General features: G+C 42.4%; 1 long non-coding RNA gene across 1 annotated transcript; it reads right to left on the bottom strand.

Annotated features, from left to right (window-relative positions):
• Positions 1-12370: 12370 nt before the first annotated feature.
• Positions 12371-16627, bottom strand: LOC117311183 (uncharacterized). The gene is made up of 3 exons (XR_004525440.2): positions 16310-16627; positions 15827-15892; positions 12371-14699 (listed from the first exon to the last, which is right to left on the bottom strand). It is a non-coding gene; the product is annotated as an uncharacterized lncRNA (long non-coding RNA).
• Between the last annotated feature and the right edge of the window lie 230 nt (positions 16628-16857).

The raw sequence follows: 16857 nt of genomic DNA, 5'->3' as shown, positions 1-16857 counted from the left end.
CCTGTGCCCTGGGTGGGGTGGAGTGGGGGGCACATGAATGAATGCACGCGTTGAAGGTTTTTAAGGCTGTATTAGGTGGCTTGGGCTGCTATAACAGAGCATCATGGCCTGGGGAGGCTTAAACAACAGAAACGTATTTTCTAACATTTCTCAAGTCTAGAAGTCCAAGATCAAGGTTCTGGTCAATTTGGTTTCTGGTGAAAGCTCTCTTCCTGGCTTGTAGATGGCCATCATCTCCCTATGGCTTTTCCTTAGGTCCATGAAGGAGGTGGAGAGGTAGTGGGGAGAGAGAAAGTGGGAAGGCTCACAAGATCTCTGGAATCTCTTCTTAAAGGATACTAATTCTATAAGACCAGGGCTCCACCCTTTCGGCCTTATTTAACCTTAATCACTACCTTGGAGGCCCCATCTCAAGTCACAACCACACTGAGGGCTACGGCTTCAACATGTGCATTTTGGAAAGACACAAACTTTCAGTCCATCACAAAGGCATCTCATGTGCTATGAGGAAGGAGATGGAGTCAGGCAGGGATGCTACACTCACTTTACCACCTATTAGCTGTGTGACCTTATGCAAATCAATTAGCCTCTCTGAGCCTTGATTTCCATGTTTGAAAAATGGAGATAAAAATGCTTCCCCCAGAGTCTGATTGTGAAAAGAACGGGTGAGGTAATGCACACACGAGGCCTAACCCAGGGAGGTACTCAAAAAAGGAAGCAGTTGTGGTGGTGGTGATGTTGTTAGTTACCATTTGATATCATTATTAACACCACCCAGGCATCCTTGTCCAAAATGCTGGCTTAGAGTTTTGCATCCTCTGTACTGCTGCTTATGTATCTTACCCTTTATCACCAATGCTCACTGGTGTCAGTGAGACAAATAGGAAGTATAATAATGTGTAACAGTGTTTACCATGGAATCCAGAGGAAATAGAGAGCTCAGTTCCAGGGGAGGGGCTATATAATATATAATTACTTAACTATTAGAGAATTATGCATTTATTGTTGCTACCATTATGCATGAACACAATCATGGCCCCCTTGTTTGAAACTTTTTTTTTTAATTTTTGAAGCAAACAACTTTTTACTGAAGCATGATTGATTTTTAATGTTGTATTAGTTTCAGGTGTACACATATGTATATATATACATATATATACATATGTATATATATATATAATTTTTCAGATGCTTTTCCATTATAGGTTATTACATGGTATTGGATATAGTTCCCTGCACTATACAGTAGGTCCTTGATGTTTATCTATTTTGTGGATAGTAGCATGTATCCGTTGCCTAAAGCAAAAATCCTGCAGGAAAAAGAAACATAAATATTTTCTACATTGGGCATCTAAAGCTAAGGAATCCAAGCTCACACTGCCAAGAAGAGGCAGAACCCACGTTCAAACAAAGGACTATGCAATTCCAAAGGCCACGCTCTAAGCTTCACAATTCTGCCTTAGTCAGCAGTTGCAACAACAATGCTGCAGAACAAATCATCTCAGCCCAGTGCTAGCAGCAGTAAATATTTATTCTCATGCTCCCTGGCCTCAGGTTCACCACGGTTCTGTTGAGCGAGGCTTGGTTCACTGCAAGGCTCTGTTCCAGGCTGCGTGTTGGCTGGATGTGGTCTTAGGCTGTAGATTGGATTCGTGTCCACTCAGTGTGTATCCGTTCTGGGTCCCAGGCTGGAGGAGCGGTGGCCACACCAGGCACATTAGGACACAATTCCAGAGAAGGGCAAGCACATCTAAGGAGTCTGATTGCATCATGTCCACTGACAATCCAGTGGCTAAGCCCAGTCATGGCCAGGCCCAACATCAGGGAGTGAGGAAGCAAAGTATGGGCACACCCATGCTGGGAGGGCGGGAAGAGAGTAAAGTTTAGCTGCGCCACAGTCCAAACTAAGAGTGCCCTGCAAACAATGACAAACAGAAAACCAGAATAGTGACAACTGCCACCCCTCTGTTTTCGGCAGGGTTGCACATCCCCAGAAGGCATTTCTAGTGGTTTACAGCCAGCATCCATTCTGATTTGGAGTGTCAGCTCTGACTGACCAGTGCCCAAGCCTTATTGACTTCAAGATATTTTGACTCTCACCCTTGATTATGAGTATCCAGTGATACCAGAAAACACTAACTTCTAGGGCCTGCGACCACCAGCCCCAATGAACCTCCACTCAGAACCCTGATCATTCTAAAGGCAGAGCCCAGCCCTGCTGCAACTGGCGAGTGGACATGGATTTCAGAGTCAAGGAAATGGGGATGAGAATCACGGCTCTGACGCTTCCAGAAAGTGGGACCTTGGGCAAACAAAGTGACCTCTCTGGATCTCAGGTCCTTAGGGATGCAGTGTTGTAAAAGGTAAACGACTTGATGAGTCTAAACCGGCTAACACAGGCATACATTAGTGCACGTACTTGCTAAATGATGGCTCTCCTCCTGTGGTTTTACTGTTAGGTTGAACCTATGGAATTGTCAAAAATAATCGCACCCTGGCAATATCATATTGCTCAGCCTAACAGATTACAAAAACCTGATGGGCAAATCTGATGTTTTCTTTAACTCTATCCCCTGCCCTCTGAGTAGAGTAGTGAGTCAATGTCAAGCTTTGTGGCAGAAGCCACCCTCTCAGTCTTACTTTCATTGCAGTGGTCAGGATGGAATGGTGGGGTTGTAGGGAGGTGCAGATGGAGGGAAGAACAGACAAAAGTTTGCCTTCTGCCCAATGGAAAGGGCTACATAGGAGCAGTAGTGTAAGGACGGGATGGGGTTCTGCAGAGGAGGAGGGGATTGGGCCCATGGGGGAAAATCTGTGCCCATGTCAGGGTGTGGGAAGAAGATTGTGTGCTTTGGAATCAAGAAGATAAGAAGGTTTGAATCCCAGCTCTTCCAAAAGCAACTATGAAATCTTGGGCAAGGCATTAATTTCTCTGAGCTTCTTGTGTATAAAAATGGGATAGTTGTCCCAGGAGTATCGCAGACCTTATCAAGATGCTCTAGACACCACCTAACACAGAGCGTACTTCCCAGGAAGGGCTCAGTCATCTCAGGGATCCATCACACTCCATCGTCCTATTTTTGCTCCAGGACAGTCCTGATGTTGGAACAGAGAGGAGGGAATACTGAATGAATGCAGAGCAACAGAATTCCAGGGCCTCTAGACCCTCCAGGAAGGTCTTTAAGATCCCTCTCACCAGAGGGATTTACCAGGAAACTAACTGGCATTCCCAGAGCAAGGTTTTTAATTCACCACGCTGGTGCTAGAGCAGCCAGAAAGTTCACTGCAGTCCTGCCCCCTGGGCCCAGCGTAAATAACACAAGCAAGATGTAAGCATGGGCGGTATCTGGGAAGATCCAGGGGAAAAGTCAGCTCTACAATGATGACTATTATTATACCTGAAAATTAATTTGCATTATTCTTTTTAATTAAAAGATGAAAAGCCCAGAACAAACTTCAGGATCAAAAATAGATCCCCTCTAACATAGGTAGAAGGTGGTGGGATTAGCATTACCTTTGCTTTTAGACAGAACAAAGCATTCAGCAGTCATACTCTGTGCCAAGCACTAAGCCAGGGCACGAGGGCCAACAAGGTGAAACAGGAAAGGTCTCTGCCTCCCAAGACCCTCATTCATCCTCTGTGCCTGAACAGAGAGGAAGGAAGGATGGATTGTATCAGGGTGCTGTCTCCACCTGTGGAATGAGGCCAAAGGAGGCATAGTGTGATAAAACAGGAACGCTGATGCCCAGTGAAAGTATGGCCAAAGCATGACACCCATCAGACGTCTGCTAAGTGTTCAGCAATTAATAACAGGCATTAAGCATCTTCTGTGAGCCCATCAATGTTCTAGAAATTGCAGGCAGTAAAAAATCTTTCCCCTTCTCTCCAGAGTTTAGAGTCTAGCTTAAACGATTATTATTAATTATAATAATCATTATACACATATGAAAAAAAATCACAAAGACAAGACAACATTGTCTTTAATTCCATAGCCCACCTCTTTGGACTGGGGAAAATGTGTGAAGGATTCTCATATAGGTTAATCAATTAATGACCGAAAATGGAAATTCAATATGGTGAAAAGGAGGAGGGGAATGTAGCATCAGCTCACCACCAGGGCTTTTATAATGACTCCAGCTGTTGGCCAATTTGCCCCTGAGTTTCCTGGCAGCCAAGGTGAAGGGAAAATATAGTCAATGGTAAACGTGTGTTTTTATTTTTGTTTTGTTTTTAAGAAAAGAGGGCACACACCAAATCCTCTGGGGAGAGCTAGTTAGCATCGTGGACAAAGTCCAAAACACTAGCTTCTAGAATAAATGCATACCCAATTTCACATGACTGTTTTCCATAATGACTCTCAGTAAACAGCAAAGATGTAACAAAATACAACTCAACGGAGGTGATTTGGCAAGGGACTAGATAAAGTGGTCCAAGTCGGTAGCTTTCCAGGGATTTGGCTTGATAAAAGACCTTAACTCAACATAGCAACTTCCATGAGTGGATAAATAACATGTGCTTCACATAGTTTTCTTTATCATTTCTCCAAGTACGGGTTTTGGTAAGAGTAGGAGGGTAAGAGTAGTAGCTGTGTTGCTAATTGCTGGAAAATCAACACAATTTGGAAAAGCAGATAAGTGAGCGATAGTGTAAAGGTTTATTATAAACAAATTTATTTGGCAACCAATCAATGGATTAACCCCATAGCTATATATGGACCATCATCTTAGTCTCTCCAATATCTGGGGTGTGGCCCTTGGTGTTTAGTAGGTGCTCAATGACGCCTTTTGAAAGGGATTCCTGTGAAAAGAGAGAAGCTTAGTAGACAAACCCCTAAAGAGTTTGCCTGCCTTTAAGGGTCACTGGTGGCTGCCAGCATCCCACCTTCACCTTCTTCAGGGCTGTCCCCACAATTCTATCTAGACCACAGCACCCGGTTAGGATGCTCAGGCTGAGAGTGAGGATTTGGCAGATAAAGAAGCTCATGTTGGACATGGAAGTTTCTTACCAAAGGGCCTAGTGGTGGAAGTCAGTTAAATCCTAGAAGTTACTGCGCTGTTTGTAGCTCTAGTTGTGGAAGAAAGGAAACGACCAAGCCTTCATTTTTCCAGTGACATCATCAGGGGCTGCTTTACATACCTACGCCCTCTTTGTGAAGGGGCTCTTTTCCCTCACTCTCCTCACTTACCGTATCTCAGGCACTTTTGACCTTTGTGAGCCAGAGCAGGCAATGGTCAGATGATTCCTCAAAGCTAAGCTGGACCCCAAAGGATTCTGTTTAAACACCTTCCTCATCCTGCCAAGAAAAGCAAACGCCCATGCCCTAGGGGTAACTCTGCTTTTGCTCTCTCTAACATAAGCTCTTTGGGGGTCTGAGCCCCTCAGTCTCTCCTTCGCACCCCCTGGGGTCTCCAACTTACTTCACCCCAGGGAGCTGGCTCACCCCATGTCTGACCTGTTGCCCACCCTGGATCAGAGCTCAGCCTGGCCTTCCTGGGCCCTGGAAAAGCATCCCCTTGGACTTCCTTCTCCATCTTCTTCACAGATACTCTGGTGATGCTTCTAACTTTGAAAACTGACCATGTTACTGCATTGGTACCCATTGATGGTCATCCAATCACTCCAGGCTTAAGACCCTCTGTAATCTGCCCCTCAGACCACTCCTGACCTCTCCCTGCATACCTCAGCAACTGTTACTTGTTTTGAATGGTTATTATGAATTTTTAATTGTTATACAATCTCACCTCCCCAGACAGGGCTTTCCTGACCACTTATCTAAAACAGCAAATCACGCTCCACCTCCAACATTCATTTTATTTTTCTCTGTAACTGTTATCTTTCTTTTAAATTACACTACCTCTTTCTTTATTGCCCGTTTTCTCTACTAGAATGTAAACTCCCAGGGGTCAAAGACTTTGTTTTGTCCTACACAGTGTCCCCAGAGCCTAGGACTGGGCCTGGCACACTGTGAAATGTGTCAAATGTGTGAATGAATGAACACTTCCCTACATATAGTATGCTATAGTTTTTCTCTTTAATTTTGTCATTTGTTGTTGTTGCTGTCTCCCTGTTTTTGTTCAAGTCATTACCCTCTGCAAAGAAAATCTCCTTCCCCTACATCATCCAGGTCATCTCATTTTATTTATTTATTTGTTTTAAAAGTTATGCCATAGAAGTTTTGTTGATTTACAATGTTGTGTTAGTCTCTGGTGTCCAGCCAAGTGATTCAGTTATACATATATGCATACATTATTTTTTATATTCTTTACCATTATGGTTTATCACAGGATGTTGAATATAGTTCCCTGTGCTCCAGAGTAGGGTCTTGTTGTTTATCCATTCTATGTATACGAGTTTGCACCTGCTAATCCCAAACTCCCAATCCATCCCTCCGCCATCCCCCCCCTCCCCCTTGACAACCACAAGTCTGTTCTCTGTGTCTGTGAGTCTGTTTCTGTTTCATAGATAGGTTCACTTGTGTCATATTTTAGATTCCACATATAAGTGATATCATATGATAATTGTCTTTCTCTTTCTGACTTACTTCACTTAATATGATAATCTATAGGTCGATCCATGTTGCTGCAAATACCATTATTTTGTTATTTTTTATGGCTGAGTAATATTCCATTGTATATATACACCACATCTTCTTTATCCATCCATCTGTAGATGGACATATAGGTTGTTTCTATCTCTTGGCTATTGTAAATAGTGCATCTGTGAACATAGGGGCGCATGTATCTTTTTGAATTAGAGTTTTCTCCAGATATACACCCAGGGGTGGGATTGCTGATCATCAGGCCATCTCATTTTAAACTTTTATTTAGATTGCAGGCACAGTCTCATTCAGAAAGGTCTCCTAGGCCCCTGTCCAGCTGTCCCTTCTCTGGGAGTCCACAGTCCCCTGAGCTTAACTCTGCCAGTGCATTTGCTCCACAGGGCTATAATTATCCCTTGGAACCATTATTTCCCTTATGAGACATTCATTCACTGAGGGCTGGACTCTGCAGTCCTGGTGTAGAGCACAGCACCCAATACGTTGTTTTATTGGACTTTCCGTAGATTATGTAACAGATTCCTCCTGTCCTGCTCTTTACAATGCATTAGACATCATCTATTCACACTACTGTCATCACCTTATGAGGCCCAGAGACAGGGAATGGCTTGCTTGTAATCATGGGGCTGTGTGCATGTTGATGGCTTATGCACTGCAATCCAGATTACTCGCATCCCGGTCAAATATTCTCTCTCTGGTACCATAGGACCTTTTGGTTGACTCTTAGTTGTTTTCCATTTAAATCCTATCATTCCATCTGGACAGTAAGCTCCTTAAGGACAGAGATTGTCTTCTGCCTTTCTTATATGCATATAGGACACAGAGCAGTGCTTTACACACATTAAGTACTTAATGAATATGTGCAGGCTGAATTTTTAGCTCCATAACAGACTGCCAGAGAGTTTCTTACTTGAATGCATGAACGTACACACACACACTAGAATATATTGATATTTAGCCACTTTCTTGCCACCTTAATTTTATCTGTATTGCATATATATTGGCCTTCTCTTGGAAGGAGTAAAGGTACAAATCAATTCATCTATCAATTGAATCAATTAATTTATAATGAATTACTATATTTTATAATGGAAACTCTTTTCTGTTTTTGTTTTGTTTTTTCCAGTCCAGCTAAATGGTTCCTCCTTCTTTGTTTTTTTTTACAAATAAGAAAAGGAGACCCCTAAAGTGCTATCTGAAGACCATGGTCAGCTGGGGAGGTGGAGGGGTACTGGGTCGCCATCGTTGGCCCCAACAAATGACTTTGGATTATCATATTTCTAAATCTGAAATAAGACTCAGGAGGATCTTGGTCAGAGGTCAGCAATTTCCTATAATGGGGCAGACGGTAAGTATTTTAGGCTTTGTGGGCCATATAGTCTTCATTGCACCTACTCAGTCCTACTGCTGTGTAGAGTATAAGTAGCCACAGACAATACACAAATGAATGACCATGCCTATGTTCCAAAGAAACTTTATTGACGGACACTGGAAACTGAATTTCATATACTCTTCACCATGTGTCATAAAATAGTATTCTCCCTTTGACTTTTAAAACATTCATGTAAAAAACATTTTTAACTCATGGGCATCATGCAAAAATAGGATTTGACTCACAGGCAGTAGTTTGCTGACTGCTGACCCAGGATTACCCTCCCTCACCTTTAAACCCCTGAGAAAATGGAGGAAGAAAGTTATGCAGGGAAATCATGGCAGTGCTCCACAAATAACCCACATCTTCTGATTCCATCTCTAGGTTTCTGCCCAGTGCATGGGATCTCTGTCTGTTGACTGTTCTCCCGCCACACACTGATATTCTTCTAGGAAGTAGAAGATACATTTTTCTGGATTAATGTGTGACAAAGCCAGAGCACATTGCCAGATTGTTCTCCGAGACAAGCAAGATCCCCAAAGGATCTGGGCACACACCTGGCACATCTTGTCAAGAAACCAAATGAGAAATCCTCCATCTTACACCAAGGTAGGAGAGGGCCATGAAACTCAGGCCAGAGCCCCAAGAACTGGAGTGTCAGAAAGCTCTGATCCGTGCAGTTCTTGTAATGTGATGCAGCAAACTTTGAGGAGAAAGAGGATACATGTCTTCAATTATATCACAACATACCTCCCTGAGTAGGGTAACCTTAAAAGGCATGCATAGCAGAGTGGGGACTGGTAAGGGAGTCACTCCACAATATAAAGGGGTGACAAAAAACTTGGTAGACAAAATAGGGATATTAATGCAATACATAAAACATCAAAGTTAATGCCCCAAGTCAACAATGAACAAAATATCAGAAATTTAAGTGAAGTCAGGATGTAATCCTGTACATGCAGGACTCACCTCTCTCACCTCACCCTGATTTACCCTGTGGATCCTGCCTCTGTTGAAATCTTTTAATATTTTGTTCATCACGCATACTTTTTACAATAATTTCTAATTTTGAAAATATTGGATTGTCCAGGATATATGGTACAGAATTGAATTTAGGGTTGACAAAAGGGAACTTCCACTGTTCTCATCTTTTAAGAAGACACAAAAAGTACATTTACTTGACAAAACATGAGAGAATCCAGTTATGATCCATGGATATTGGGATCTGTTTTGGTGTCATTCCACTAGAATTGTTCAGCATCTTATAGGGAAAATACACTAAATGGGTCTATTTGGATCTAATGTCAGGCTAGTTGCTTCTGTAAGTTATAAAATGTTTGATTGTAATATCTCTTTCATGATGAATTGGCACGTTTATCTGTCCACTGCCTTGAAATAACCCACGCTGAGGGAAAGCTAATGCTATAATAAGTGTAGTGATTACAGACCTTGTCATAAGCTCCGACCCCTCTCTGCTAAGAGTCTGCATGCTCCTCAAAATACCAACTGAGGCTAGAATGCAGGTGTTGATGTATTTCAGTAGCAGTAATGCTTAGTACCTATTCTGCAAAAATAGAGCTTTTAAAAATAGCATAAACCCATTTTTTTCCTTAGAATCTCCAAATATACATTCAAAAATGGCACTGACACTTCCTCCCCTCCTTGCCAATAGAAAGCTCACTTATCAGAGTGTCCCACACAAGAGGCTGAAAGTAAGTTGAGAAATTTCTAAAGAATCTTAATTCTGACCTTGTTTCTGAAGAGTCATCAAATGTGAATCCTTGAGGCTGCCTACATACATCCTCTTCCCCTCTGTCGCTTGCTCTGGGCCAACTATCTCTACCATTAATGACCCCTTTGCCTGAACCAAAGAAGACATCTGAAAAAGCAAGCCAGGCTTCTTCCCAGATCAACTGTTGACAGCCAAAAACCTCTCTTTGATGTCCCCAGATGAAGAAGAAAGGAGAAGGCATAATTAGTTGGTGTTCTAATGTGTGTGGTATTTTTCACTTTCTCTAATTCTTTTTTGAGCTAAGGTTTGAATTGTTGAGTCAAAGAACCCTTTGGCAGGAGGAGTGATTATATGTTTCAGAGGTCAGAAGCCTGGCCTTTTGCTGTGAAAGTGCCTGAAGGTGAAATTGAGCCAAGTTCAAAGGGAAGTCTAATTGACTGCCCTTGGTCTAACTTCCTTGAGAACTGTTGCCCTTGAATGATCAAGCTGCTGCCTCGGGGTGTCCAGGGTGGTCCTCAAGGGATGGTCTTTAAAATGTCACAGGATGATACCACACTTTAGATACAAGATAGCTTTTAGAGTCCTCCTTGAGCCCAGCTCATTTATTCATTTAACAACAAATATTTATTTGGCACCTACTTACTGGGTGCCAGGCACTGTTCTTCCACTGAAGTTATGCTCAAATTCTTTATTTGGGGGACCAATGCTGCCTAACATCAGAAGAAAACATGCATTCTTTCCACTGTGTTAATGCCATCTAAAGAATTTGCCTTTGCAGGAACAACGACAGATCATTTATATAAATCATGATTAGGGGCCCCGCCAACCCACAGCATCCTCCTGTTGATTTTTACTAAGTACTCCCCCCGCACAAGTGCTAAAATTCCCTAGTTTCCTTTCTCCTCTCCCCTTGCTTATTTTTCTGTATTGAACATTCTGTCCTGTTTGGTCCCTTCTGAGGCTTGGTCTCTGCCCATTGCTTCACAGAACAAATGCCCAGGAGAGGGGATAAAGTGTTCATCTCTTCTTCCCTTGGAAAAGTCCTAAAAACAGACCAAAGAAAACCACCAAGTGCTAACACCCATGGTTTTACTTTTAATTTCAACATTTTTCTTCCATCAGGTAGATAAATGATCAGAGATCTGGACAAAGCAAATTCGATTAGGTTTTTCCAACTGAATAATAAAGACGTGGGGGTTATCATAATTGCAAGATGGGAAGTCCCTTGGGAGTCCATAGGATCCAACCCTCCTGTTTCAAGTGTACATGCATGCAAACTACCCTAAATAGGAAGAGGAGATGGCTCATGACACTGGCTGTTACTGTTGTTGTTCATTAAATAACTCTAAGAAATTAATCTATTGGGACATAGTGCCTGTGGATCTTCTGCGTAGACATTTGCAAGGCCTATTGGAGTCAAATTCACCCATATGATAACTAAATGGACTACTTGGCTACCAATGTATGGAATTGTCACCATTGGACTCTACTTGTTCTTTGCTCCTGGTCAGCACATTAAAGCTGTCCTTTACATGACTGATGATATTATCTTCCTGAAACCACGGGCCAGATCAGCATTGCCCTCCTCCTGATTTCAGAAGCCTTCAGTAGCTTTCCACTGCAAACCCAGTGAAGTTCACAGTCATTAGCACAGCATGCAAGACCTTCCACTATCTCTCTGTACACCTGGAGAACATGGCAAAAGGAGAGATGGGCTTTGGAACGCATAAGAATCAGGTCTTAGTTCTGCCATTTACTACCCATTCCTCTTTGGGATTAAGCCTCAGTTTCTTCATCTGGGTAAAATGGGCATTAGAAGCTCCATCTCCCGGTGCTGTCGTGAGGACTGAATGAGACAAGACATGTACAATACTGAGAAGAATGCCTAGCACACAGCAGGTACTCAACAAACACTGTACGTAAAGTTGCAAAGGCTCTAAGAATCTCTCTCTGAGTTTCTCTCTGGTTTCCAAATTTATTTCTTATCACAGTCTTCCGCCCAGTCAGAGCTCCATTGTGACATTGTCTCTGCACTTCCTGAACACACTCTACTAAATTCAGCCTTCCATGTGACCTCCTATTTTGTCTCCTCTACTCCGACCTCACTCATTCTCTCAGTATCCACTCCTGGATGAAGTGGCACTTATAGCCTTTAGCCAATTTTTAATCATCTACTTTGAGCTTGCCCACTACATTGCAGGTTCCCAGAGGATAGGGATTCTATTTTTGTAACTCTGTGTTCTCCAGAGGCACCAATAAAGCAGTATAAGTCAGCTTTTACTAGGTCAGGCTGAAGTAACAAATAGCCCCCAAGTCTCAGGAGCTTACTACAATGGCTTATTTATTTATTTGCGGTACGCGGGCCTCTCACTGTTGTGGCCTCTCCCCGTTGTGGAGCACAGGCTCCGGACGTGCAGGCTCATCGGCCACGGCTCACGGGCCCAGCCGCTCCGCGGCATGTGGGATCTTCACGGACCGGGGCACGAACCCGTGTCCCCTGCATTGGCAGGCGGACTCTCAACCACTGCGCCACCAGGGAAGCCCTACAAGGGTTCATTTTTTGCTCATATTGATGTTAATGGTAGGTCAACAGCAGCACCCCTCCTTCTACCTTTGTACTGAGATCCAGGCTGAATATGCAGTCCCTCTCTGGCGCTTGACCTTCTCGAGACAGAGGAAAAAGAGTGATGACAAAACCCTGTAGTGGTTCTCAGGATCACTTTCATTTTATTGGCCAAAGCACATCATGTGGCAAAACTTGGTATCAGTGGGATCGGGGAGCATATGTTCTTATGGGATGAGACCCTGCACACTCCATGGCAGCAGGCAGGGACAAGGAAGGACAGTAAATATTTGAGCCCATTATTGCAGTTTACCACACTTATACATCAGAGATGCTCAAGGGATAATGTTTAAATAGAAGAAAGTTATATTATTTAAAATAATCCTCTGAAACCTATAATCCGATTGTGATCAGGATATTACTAAAGACAGTGTTAAGTACAAAATGTGTGCTTTGTGAAGAACTAGCAATGCGATTTCTCTCAGCTCTAAGTACAAGAGTAAGTGTTCTTACACCCACCTTCTCCCTATCAAACGCTGTCACTTATTTCATTGGCTGCTAGGAAGCTCAAGCTCAAGCCTCCCCCCTCTCTTGGTGAATTATTCAGAAATGTACGGCAAACTTTTCCAGAATTGACCTCCAGCCTGGCATCATTTTATTTCACTTTCATCCTTATTTATCCAGCCATGCTGTATTTTCCATAAGCTACTTTAAAAAATGTGGATTATAAACAAGCGAGCTTATCTTAGATAAACCCTTTGAGACTGTTTGAAGCTTGTCTGCCCACTGGACTTCATTGTATTCTCGCTTAATGTTTTAGCTCTGCTTTTGAGGAATAAATGAAAACACATGTGCAAGACAAATCACTCCTTGTCCTTCCAAATATGCCATGAACTGCCTGATCAAAGGGAAATGAGAAAAGTCACTTCATAGACAGGGCCCCAGGGGTCCCTGAACCAAGCCAGTCTCTCTGGGGCTGGGAAGGACAGATCCCCCAAGTCTGCTCTGGTTCCCCAAGGCGCCTGTCTGACCCAGCACCTTTGCCCTCATCATCAAGGAGAGAAAACATACATGTAATCCTTTATGCCTGGTGGGACTGTGGGAAATAATATTATGGACAGCCCCTGGACTTCCAGGAGGTGTCTCCTTCAGATAACAGGGAAGTAGATGAATTGCAAATACCTGGTAGGTGAGTCTCTAAGACAAGTCAGTCTGACCCTGTGGACATGTGGCTGTTCTGCTTTCTGTACATAGGGTTGGAGCAATTTCACTCCTCATTCTTGGCTCCCAAAGTAATCAGTCCATAATGCTAGGCTGACTGCTACACACACTTTTATGAGTGCCATGTGTGGCTTCGTAATAGGTTTAGGGTTAAGGATGAATTACTAAGCTTGGTTTATGCGCCTCCAGAAGCTGGCTCACACCTGCTCCTCTTCCCCACTCCTTCCCATTCTCCCCAAGCTCATGGTCAACCAACGTCATCAGAGTGTCTTTGGTTCCTAAAATTGTTCATCCTCTTGCTCGAGCTCATGCCTTTTCAGTTACTGTTTCCTTGGACAGAGATGCCTTTCCTCTGCCTTTAAAATGATGATAATGGTGTTGACGGTAATACTAATAATCATAACAATAAGCCAGCTAAGTCCTCATCATCCTTCCTACTCTGCCCAACACATCTTTAGGGAGCTTTCTCTTTTACCCCTTAGGATAGGTTAGGTTCCCCTGCTTTGTGAACTCAAATGATGCCTTGACCTACTATAATATTGTGTTTGTAAGTCTGCTTTCTCAACTTGTCTATGATTCCTTGAGGCCAAGGGTCAAATCAAGCTCATCTCTGCATCCTCTGCCACTAGTTCAGTAGCTGGTATTTATGAGATGTAGAGTAAGTCTTTGCCAAACAAATGAGTGGATGAGTTAATCAGGTTGCAGCCAGTTACAATGGTTAAGTGAGTCACAAAGAACAAAACCGCGTGGAGACAGTCAGAGGAAACAGGAAGAGGAAACCACTCTTTGAACTCAGGGTGTTTGCACCATCTCAGGTCCAAGGTGATGGAGACTTACTTCATTTAGCAAAATGTCCTCCAGGTTCATCCATGTTGTTGCAAATGGCAGGATGTCCTTCTTTTTAAGGCTGAGTAATACCCCATTGTATGTATACACCACATTGTCTTTATCCATTCATCTCTGGGTGGACTTTTAGGTTGCTTCCATGTCTTGGAATTGTAAATAATGCTGCAATAAATGTGGGAATGCAGGTATCTCGTTGAGATCCTGATTTTAATTCCTTTGTATATTTACCCAGAAGTGGGATTGCTGGATCACATGGTAGTTCTAAGTTATATTGCTGGATCGTATGGTAGTTTTTTGAGGAAACTCCACACCGTTTTCCGTAAGGACAAGTACTGCATGATATTGTTTATAGGATGAATCTAAAATAGAACTCATAGAAGCAGAAAGTGGAATGTTGGTTTCCTGGGGCTGGGGGGAGAAGGGAACAGGAAGGTATTAGTCAGAGGGTACATGATTTCAATTATGTAAGAAGAATAAGTCCTAGAGATCTATTGTAAAACATCATGTCCAAAATATGCTAAGAGGACAGATCTTATGTTGCATTCTTATTATAAGTGATAATAATAATTGTTATACACAAAAGGTCAAGGAAATGCTTTTGGAGGTGATGGGTAGATTTATGGCACAGATTGTGGTGATGGTTTCACAGGTGTCTAGTTATCTCCAGACTCATCAAGATGTATGCATTCATTATGCACAGTTTTTTATATATTCAAAAAAACAACAATGAGGGAGAGATACAGGGCATTTCTTCAGAAGAGTTGGAGGAAGTAGAATGAGGCTGGCTTGAGAGTGTGACCTTTCCCTCCTCTGAATTTGATCTTGGGATGGCTACTCACTGAAGACAATCTCCAGAGAATTCTCCATGACTGTTCATGGGTGCAGAAACAGCCTGACACGGCAAGCAAAAGTACGTTGGACAAGAAATCTTATGGGTGCATTTTGTAAGGAAGAGAACCAATGAGAACATAGAGTTTCACAAATTACCCTAATCATTACACAAACTATTATTACTGTCACTACAGAAAACTCTGTGGGGAGTAAAACTGAGACAGCGAGGATGGTGGCAGGAAAACAAAACAAACAAACAAACAAGAAACAGAGATGGAGTATTTTTCCTGAAAATAGAACAAAGAGAGAGAGAAAAAAAGATGGGCTACAGCTGTGCTATTCAATATAAATATAATGAGAAGCCCATATGTAATTTTATATTTTCTATTCACCACATAGTCAAAGAACATAAAATGCAACAAGTGAGATTATCTAATAATATATTTTATTAAACACCATTTATCCAAAATATTATTTCAATCTGTAAACCATCTAAAATCACGAATGAGAGATTTTCCATTTTTATCTGTGTGCTAAGTATTCAAACCCCAGTGTGCATGTGTGATACTTCCGGTGCATCTCAATTCAGACCAGTCACATTTCAAGTGCTCCAGAGCCACACGTGGCTCGTGACCACAGTACTGGAGAGGACAGGATTCAGAGGAACTGTTTTTGTGTTGTCCCATATCTAGTGGGTCACTAACCTGGAGTAAATGTGAAGAAGCACCCTTGAGGGCAAGAAAATGCCATTTGCAGCACCATGGATGGACCTAGAGATAATCATACTAAGTGAAGTAAGTCAGACAAAGACAAGTATCATATGATATTACTTATATGTGAAGTCTAAAATATGATACAAATGAACTTATTTGCAAAACAGAAACAGACTCATAGACTTCAAAAACAAGCTTTTGATTACCAAAGGGGAAAGAGGGGAAGGGATAAATTAGGAGGTTGCGATGAACATATACACACTACTATATGTAAAATAAATAACAAAGACCTACTGTATAGCACAGGGAACTCTACTCAATATCTTGCAATAACCTATAATGGAAAAGAATCTGAAAAATAATAGATACATGTATATGTATAACTCACTTTGCTGTACACCCAAAACTAACACATTGCAAATCAACTATACTCCAATATAAAATAAAAATTAAAAAATAGAAAAAGACACAGACCTTGAGTTGGGTCACCAGTGAGAGGGGTGCGACTTCTGTTCTGGTGGTCCTGGGGCTGACATGAGATTGCCATGAGATCTCAGATGAGCTCCTTCCCCTCTCAATGAGTGGAAGGAATCAGCACCTGCAAAACAAAAGGGTTAGACCAAACATGACGGTCTCTTAAAAGCACCTCCACCAATGTCTCATAACCCTAACAGCCACTCAGAGTTGGAACTAGAGCCCTCATGGAGAGATGGAGACCCTGAGACTCAGGAATATCAGCTACGGTATCAAGGGCAGGCCTCAGAGTCAAGGGGGGAGGCCAGTGCTATGACCAAACCCACTGGCTTGTGAGCAATGTTTATTCTATAAAAAGTTACTGTAACTCTGAAGGGTGTCTGTACATAGAAGATTTTATTTGCTGAATTGCTGCAAGTGGCTACATTACTGCGTAGATAACTTCTGTTCTGGGCTACTTCCTGCCTTCTCGATGACAAACTTTGCAGGCTTCCTTTCATCCTATTTAGGTTAGAACAAAAACACATTTCAAACAAGGCTTCTTCCCT

Source organism: Tursiops truncatus, chromosome 2, assembly GCF_011762595.2.
Source record: "Tursiops truncatus isolate mTurTru1 chromosome 2, mTurTru1.mat.Y, whole genome shotgun sequence".
Taxonomy (NCBI): domain Eukaryota; kingdom Metazoa; phylum Chordata; class Mammalia; order Artiodactyla; family Delphinidae; genus Tursiops; species Tursiops truncatus.
This window is presented reverse-complemented; position numbering and strand designations above follow the sequence as displayed.